We start from the raw sequence: 8,695 nt of genomic DNA, 5'->3' as shown, positions 1-8,695 counted from the left end.
TGTTTTTAGTTATTTTCCAAACTCAGGTAACTTCTCATCTGAAAGGCAGAGAATTTCTCTGCATGGGCAGCTTTCTCTCCCATGTCCAAAGTCAAGAATCCTTGTGACCTGATTTGACCTCCTTTATTATTCATGCAGCTATCTCCTGAGGATATAATCTCCTGGGAAGTCCCATTTTCTTTGTGATTTAAAGTCCCTCTCTCATTACTGTCCCTCTCTCATTACTTATTAAGAATGCTTCACAAATAGCCCAAGTATTGGATACTTTTTGGCATCAGGTGAATTGGAGATCACTCATGAAGTCTTGGTATCATTTCACCCTGAAGTTAATTTTTTATATGTAATATCCAAATTTGAGGATTGTTCATATCTTCTACAATATATTTGGAGATTTCTCAAAAGTTAATTGCATCACAGGCATCTGTTTGAACTCTACTGTTGTCCAATTTATGCTGTATGTTTCAGATGTGAAACCATATTAAATGTATGTAGAAATTACCTTGGAATTCTGAAATGATAAATTAGATAACATTTCCCATCATCCCACACTATACACCCATGCACACTATACACCCCATGCACCTTACACAAACACATATACATAAGTGTATGTCAAGGGCCTTTTTTGTCATGTAGTTTCAAATAAAAATACAGCATTTCAGCCTAGTAGAATCCACAGATTCAATGGCATTCACAGGAGTGGTCAAATATCCACAAATTCAGCTAGTAAATATTGTGGGAATAGCAGTAGACCCTCCTTATGATGAGTCATGCCTATGAATTTAAAGGAAACACTTTTTTTATGTGTCTTTTGTTGTTTACTTTTTTCCACATGAAGTTACATATTCTCACTTCAATTTGCAAATCATGTTATTTTTGAAGAAGCTCAAATTCAAATAAACTAATTTATTGGCCCCTATGTCAGATAATTAACATGTAGGCAATCTAGGGTTCAAAGGTCATTTGATAAAGCATATTTTCCCTTTATCAAAATAAACCTCAAAATAACATCAAAGTTATAATTTCTATAAGCCTAACTTTTATTGGAAAAATATCTCCTCTCTGATGCAAAGTATTTATTTTCCCTTATATGGAGGAAAAGCAATCACAATGGAAATTACTTTAGTGTGAATATTGGTTGATCAGCTGTCTCCACTGATTCTTCTCATCCTGAATCTTTACATATCCATAATAAGACTGTGAATTGAAACCACTAATGTATGTAGAATAAAATACCACCAAGAAAGATATATTATCTAAAGAAGCTTGCATTTTCCTGAGTCTTCTTCTTATTGTTTTTTGCTTTTTTAAAGATAGCAGTACGGAGGGACGCCTGGGTGGCTCAGTGGGTTAAAGCCTCTGCCTTAGGCTCAGGTCATGATCTCAGGGTCCTGGGATTGAGCCTTGCATGGGGCTATCTGCTCAGCAGGGAGTCTGCTTCACTTCCTCTCTCTGCCTGTCTCTCTGTCTGCTTGTGATCCCTGTCTGTCAAATAAATAAAATTAAAAAAAAATAGCAATATGGAAATATAGATTATAATTAATAATCCTTTAACACATTAATTTTTTGTGTGACTTAGATGAAAATAAAATAAGCAATTTCCTTTCTTCTCAAAGTTGTGAAGACTCATGACATCTGAGAAAAGTGAAACGAAGGAATGGGGGCCAGAGGAAGATGTTTTTTGTATAAGTGATTCCTAAAATGTGAGGACAGACTCTTAGATGAGGTGTTCAAATTTATAAAGTTCAACCACTTTCAGGAAAAGGAGTATTTTTTATTTTTTATCCTTCTATTGATTTATCAGATATACCCAGGCCCAGCAAGAGAGGACATTAAATTCATGTTACATCTCTATTAATAAATCCAGCAATGTATTATTTATTAAAAATATTTATTGAACAACTTTGTGTAGTTTTTACTATTATTATTTTTAGAGAAGGAGGAGCAGAAAGAGAGAGAGAATCTTAAGCAGGCTCCATACCCAGCACAGAGCCTGGCACAGGGCTCGATCTCATGACTCTGAACCATGACCTGAGCCAAAATCAAGAGTCAGACACTTAAACAACTGAGCCACCCACATGCCCTAACTTTGTGTATTAATGTATTAATGACTATATCTGTATTCTTGAGATAGAGCTGTGAATAGTTACTATATAAAATGGCATTATGGAATTTATCAATCAATTTAACCTCTCAGGAAGCTTTGGGAAGAACTAAAATACATAGAATCTCAGAGAACTAGATAACATACACCATCTAACTCCACCTTTACTAAATGTAAAATTTCCTAATGTTCCCATCAGTGAAATGGCAAACAGAGCTAGAACACTTGGATCCATGTAGATAAAACACATAACTTCATCCTTGGTTTTATTAAGTTCCTGAAAATAAATTTATTCAAACAATCTATATGTTCCTCTGGACAAGTGGAAATTATTTGAGAGAGATAGATTACACACATAGAAAAACAGCTTAAGTCACTTATCAAATGACAGTTTATTTGTCAAGACTGCTTTCACTTCCCATACCACATTATCTCCACCCTAAATTATTAGCTATAAAATTCATACATTGCCTTTCAATTCCCACCTTCCAAAAAATATCTCAGATCTTTGGTCCAGATCCCAAAACCCTATAAAGATCCCAACCTGACCATCTTCTTCTAAAACTACTGTGGGGGTGCCTGGGTGGCTCAGTTGGTTAAGCATCTGCCCTTGGCTCAGATCATAATCCCAGGGTCCTGGGATCACACACAGAGTTGGACTCTCTGCTCCGTGGAGAGCCTGCTTCTCCTTCTCTCTCTGCCTGCCACTTCCCCTGCTTGTGCTCTCTCTTTCTCTAAAATAAATAAATAAAATCTTAAAAAAATAAAATACTATTAGGATTATGTCAAAGTAGGATTCTCTTTAGTTTAATTAATAAATTATGAATCTAATTTATACTTGCCATTCCAGCATGGCTCAAGACCCATAACTCATGATTCTCCTGCTTGGAGAGCTCCAAGATGCAACATGAGGTTAATCTCATGTTGGGCCTGGTCTCCAATTTCTTTACATTGAGTTTCAAAATACTGCAATTATGTTTTATCATGAATAAGGAACACCTGCTTTTATGCAATCCTTTCATATTTGCTATGATTAGAAAGCCTTACATTGGTACAAATTTGCCTTATGAATAGAAAATTTTGTCTTTCACATCTTTTGACAAATCTTTACACTTCTGTGCATTTTTGAAAGGAAGTTAAACAGGAATTAAATATGCAAAGTAGATATACTTTGGTCCAGCAATTTCACTTTAGCTTGTCTCCTATAGAAATACACATATGAGTGCACAAAATGATAAGAACTAAGATGGCATAATTATCCATATTTGTGAAACATAATCTGAAAAATCAGGAAGGTAGTTATAGCATTATATTATATTCTTATTATGCAATATTAACTGTCTTTTAAAAGTCAGAGAGACATTTTTTGGTACTGTCATGGAAATATGCCTTTGATAAATCCTTGGGAGAAAAACACAAGGTATAGAAGGATACAGTCTGATGTCATATACTAAATTATTTTAATATATTTTATTTTCTTTACAGAAAGATAAATTTAGACATGGTTTTGCTTTGTTACCTCTGGGAAAATACTTATTATCTTTGTAAAAATTAAATGAAACAATTATGCATATTTTAAGCTTTGACAGCATGCAGGTACTTATTTGTACTAAATATTTTTAAGTAGTTACTATTTTATTTGCTAAGAAGCTTAACATTTCTTAAACAGTTGATGTTATTTAAACATAGTTCTGATTTACATGTCTTCACTCCAGCCTGCTTTTCATATGATAAAGAAATTGCTCAGACCACTGTGTTCAAAACAAAACAAAAAAGGAAGCTTTTGGTTTCTCCAATACAAAAAGATGCTCTATCATGCTCCCTTCTTTCTCAGATTCTTTGGGGTGAAAATAAATTTACGCTTCTTGGCTGTGAGTTGGGAACCCACAGGGATTTTTACATCTCAGCAGAACTTTTCAGGCACCTGGGAGACCCTCTCTTGTTGGTTTGTAAATCACCATTAAACCACCAAGCCCTTGAAGTAAAACTGTTTCTGCACACTGAGCTGTGGAGTTCTGTGTCTCCTTTTGGGAGGGAGGATCCTGCCAACAGACACATCTGCAAGTGAAAAGGTCATTCACTGTGTGAGTCTTTCGCAACGACCATTGTAAATGTCCTTACAAGTAAACTGGTATAACAATAACCGGTTTTCCAGAGTAAAGAGATCTACAGGAATGCTGAGTGTTGTTGAGTTAGGGTATGTGAGATATGAGGATTAAACTGGCGAATTCTGTGTTTGATAAATAGTACATTTTAAAGTTAAATGATTGATTTGACTTTATCTGTGTTTTCTTCTAAGTAATAATTGTTGTAATCATGATCAATTTAAAGAGTATTTGTTAATGGTATATGTGCATACTGTGGTTACACAGCTAGTAGTAGATTCTCAGATTTCATGGACTGTGTTTCTTAATGTGAAAGTGTTCCCTGGAATCCTAAAACTCATGTCTCATGAAATTTTGCAAACATGCATTAGATTTGACTAAGTTGGCATACTCTGTCTTTAGATGCAAAACCACGGAGAATATCAAATGATTTTGCAAATTTTGAAGCTTCCTTTCCCACCTTATTAAGCAAAAGAACTTTACCCAATCTAAATGTTGAGTTCATGCCTACTGGTGATAACTGTCATCTTCTTTACAAGCTTCAAAGTATTCAAATGAGTATTTGTGTTTTGGGAAAATGACCATTCAAAACCAAACTTGCGTATTTTGATAAAAAAATATATATATATAAGAAGAACTGAAGAACAGTTCTTCACCCAGGTATATATGTATATACATATATATACATATACACCTGGGTGAAGAACTGTTCTAGTATTTAGAGACTTGCTGATCTGTAGCTTCAACTCTGTGTTAGTAATACCAGATGCCATAATATTCCTAATCTAAGTTCTCTGTAATGTCACATTAATTTTGCAGAATTACACAAGGGATATTGTTCCTTTACACGGGAAGCATATTTGCTTTTCCCAAACTGATGTTTCCTTAGAATTCTCCTTAAATTCCAGCTCATCAGTGAAGCCTTCGCCAGTATTCCCAAGTTAACATATATGGAAATGATTCAGTTATGAACGTGAATTAGGTATATACCTCTGAAGCAGACCTCAACACATTAGTCCACAGTAACTTTTATAAATGTTGCTTTCAATTCTGTCAGCATTACAATAAGCTCTTCTTCTGCTTTACATTTAATCTTTCTAAAATGATTACCCATATCTTGACAATAGGAATATTAGTTCTCAGAAAGACTAAATGACCTTCTGGGGTACATAAGGGTGAATGACAAAGCCAATTTTTAAACCATAATAATTTAGTTTCTTTCACAGTGCTGTTTTATCTGATTCTGCAACTTGGATGGTACGTGACACAAACGAGTTTCTCTTTAAAAAGTCCCTAATTGACAAAAGGTAGTATAACAGAACAACATAACATAATATAACATAATGTAACTTCAAAGGGGAAAGAAGTAAAAGAAAACTTTCAGCAGCTGATAGAAAATGGTTTTAAAGCTAGGTCTTTTCCTTGACCAAAATAATGGATTTATTTTATTTATACATAACTAATGTCATTTATAATTATTGTATGATAAATATGTTATATTTATATTTTTTTGAATAATAATTTATTTATATATAATCATAGAACATTTATAAATAATATTGTATATATTTATTTATAAGTAATATTTATCATATATATTATATTTATGTATAAAATAATATATAATAATGAAAGCAGGATTAAAGAGCTGGAATCAAATGAATTATTTTCAACTTGTTTGAAGCTTGAGTTGTGGTAAAGCAAGAAGCTTTTATGCTAATAACTAAGATACATGCATAAAAGATAAATGTGAATGAGTGTGGGTTTGGTTGTTTTTTGTTTTTTTTTTTGTATTGTAACATTTTATTCCTTTACAAAATGTTATCTGAAACAAAATGGCAAAATGTTAAATCTGCTAAATGTAGGTGGTGCATACATCGTTATCTTTTAAATTGGCTTACTTTTCTGAGTTTCTGCAATCCTTATGTAGGGGTTTATGTGTAAGTGCAAGATATTTTTTAACTAGATTTTTTTTTTTTAAGATTTTATTTATTTGACAGAGAGAGAGAGATCACAAGTAGGCAGAGGGGCAGGCAGAGAGAGAGGGAAGCAGGCTCCCCGCTGAGCAGAGAGCCCGATGTGGGGCTCGATCCCAGGACCCTGAGATCATGACCCGAGCCGAAGGCAGAGGCTTTAACCCACTGAGCCACCCAGGCGCCCCTTAACTAGATGTTTTATGTGTTCTTTTTTCTTTTTAAATTTTATTTTATTTTTTAGTGTTCCGAGATTCATTGTTTATTCACCACACCCAGTGCTCCATGCAATACGTGCCCTCCTCAATACCTACTACTACTAGGGGCATTTCTCATTCGTACATGTTTAAGATAGAGCCTTTAAAAAATCAAAGTGAAACCTTTTTAAAAATTTGTGTATGAACATAGCTTCTGGTTGGACTTTGCAGGGAAAAATACATACACATATACACACACATATAATGCACTCAATATTCATATATTATTTAGATGTACATTATTTTACATATAATATTTATATTGATTATTTAGTTTGTTTTCTTATAGAAATCCAAGTACTGGGATCTAGGAAATATGTATTGACTTCTCTGCTAGTATATGAAAATGGGCCAGGTATCAGCTGTACTTTAATTAATTTTAAATTAATTAAATCAGCTGTATGTTAATTAATTTAACTGTACTTTAATTATTTTTTTCTAAAATTTCCCTTTTTCCTTTCTTCTTTCCCTACCTCTTTTTTTCTTGTTTTCTTCCATTCTTTCCCTCTGTATCCCTGTCTTATTCTGCCTCTCTATCTCTGTTTGTGCTGCCTCTTTTCTTTATCCAACATACAATCAAGCTTCTATTATTGACCTGGAATATTGGTGTGATCAACTACGACCTTATTGTGTTTTTTACTGTTCTTTCACAAATATGAACAACACACAGAAAAGATTTGATAGCTACATATATGTGTGTATAATTTAGTTTATATATACATATAACTTCTCTGAAATACTATAATGTTTAATAAAATTGATACATGATTTTAATATGAAATTTTAAACTATAAAATAATGTGAGATTTTATTATTTTGCAGAAATATTTTAATATTTCATATTGATCACTGTGTCTTCTAATGAAGTTAATATAGGATTTTTCTAATGTTTACAATTCACTTACACATATATTTGTATTGAGTTAAGTATTATGAAAGCCAAAAAACAAAAGCTGATTGGTAAGTTTTAGGCAGTGAGTATGTCGCATGCTTTTTTCTCTACCTCACACAATTAATCCTCACAGCACCATTTAATATAGTAACATTATTACAAATTTACTGGGGTAAAAAACCTGAGATTTAGTGAGATCAAGCAACTTACCTCAGTTGTTCTTAAAGAAGTCAATCATTTACTTATATAAATTGTTTATCATAATACGTAAGGTTTTTCAGGAAAAAAAATCTCATTGTGAGAAATAAAGAAGCTTCTAATCTCAAGTACTTGAAGACTACTCCACAGGACAGAAAAATAATCACAAATTCAAAATTTTGTGGGTGTAATGATAGAAACATTAAAAAGTACCAGGGAAGAAAGTTTGTTTAATTCTTTTTGAAGGGATTAGGTAATACTTTCTAGATGAATTAAATTTAAGATTAATTTTTAAGACTGAAGAGAAATTCACAAGGCATGTAATAGAGAGGGATATTTCTGAAGAAAGCACAGGAAAAAGTGGTAAGCATCAATAAGGGTTAAATTAGCCCTTATGCTTAGGGTATATACTTGAATTTCCTTTGAAACATGGGTAGAGATATCTATGGGTCACCTGAATATATATTCAGAAAACAGATCTGGGTTGAGTATGAAAATTTGGGAATTAACTGAAACCTTCAGTTTCAGTTTAAAACTCAGAAATTTTATATGACTCAGAAAAGAAGAGGAGCAGATATGTAAACCAATTTGAACTAGAGAAGCTATGTTTTTTGTCCAAAGGCAGGTTTAGATTTCTAAGGGATAGGATGCATGTAGGGTGTTACAGCTCTTTAAAGACCCTGTCGACAGAAATGTTAAAGAGGACATAGAGGTTTTTATTTTTTTCAGTATGGGATGTGGACCATTTAGACCAGAGTCAGGTGAATGTGTGAAAAACATAGCCTGGCACTCATCTCAGATATGATATATTTCTGGTAACAGGGTCAAGTTATTTCACAAACGACAGTGACAGTTCCTTTATGAATGAGTTGAAAGGAAAGATTTGGAGAAGACATCCTAAAGAGATACTTTTTGATGAACTGTAGATTTAAAATAATTATAAAGTTATCCTTCATTAAAAAATCTTGTATTTTTCGTTAACATTATTGAGGTGGAACTCACTTAAAATAAAATGACCAATTTTAATAGTAGAATTTGATGAATTTTTAAAAGCATAGAAAGTCATGTAATCAGTCATGGAATGGGACATTTTCATCTCCCAAAAAGATAGGTCTGCCTGTTTACAACCAATCTCTTCACACTCTGGTTTCACCTCTGAAACCTTT

The sequence above is a fragment of the Enhydra lutris genome, unplaced genomic scaffold (assembly GCF_002288905.1).
Source record: "Enhydra lutris kenyoni isolate GAN:26980312 unplaced genomic scaffold, ASM228890v2 scaffoldscaffold68, whole genome shotgun sequence".
NCBI classification, from domain to species: Eukaryota; Metazoa; Chordata; class Mammalia; order Carnivora; family Mustelidae; genus Enhydra; species Enhydra lutris.
The sequence above is the reverse complement of the archived record's forward strand: the minus strand, read 5'-3'. Positions refer to the sequence as shown.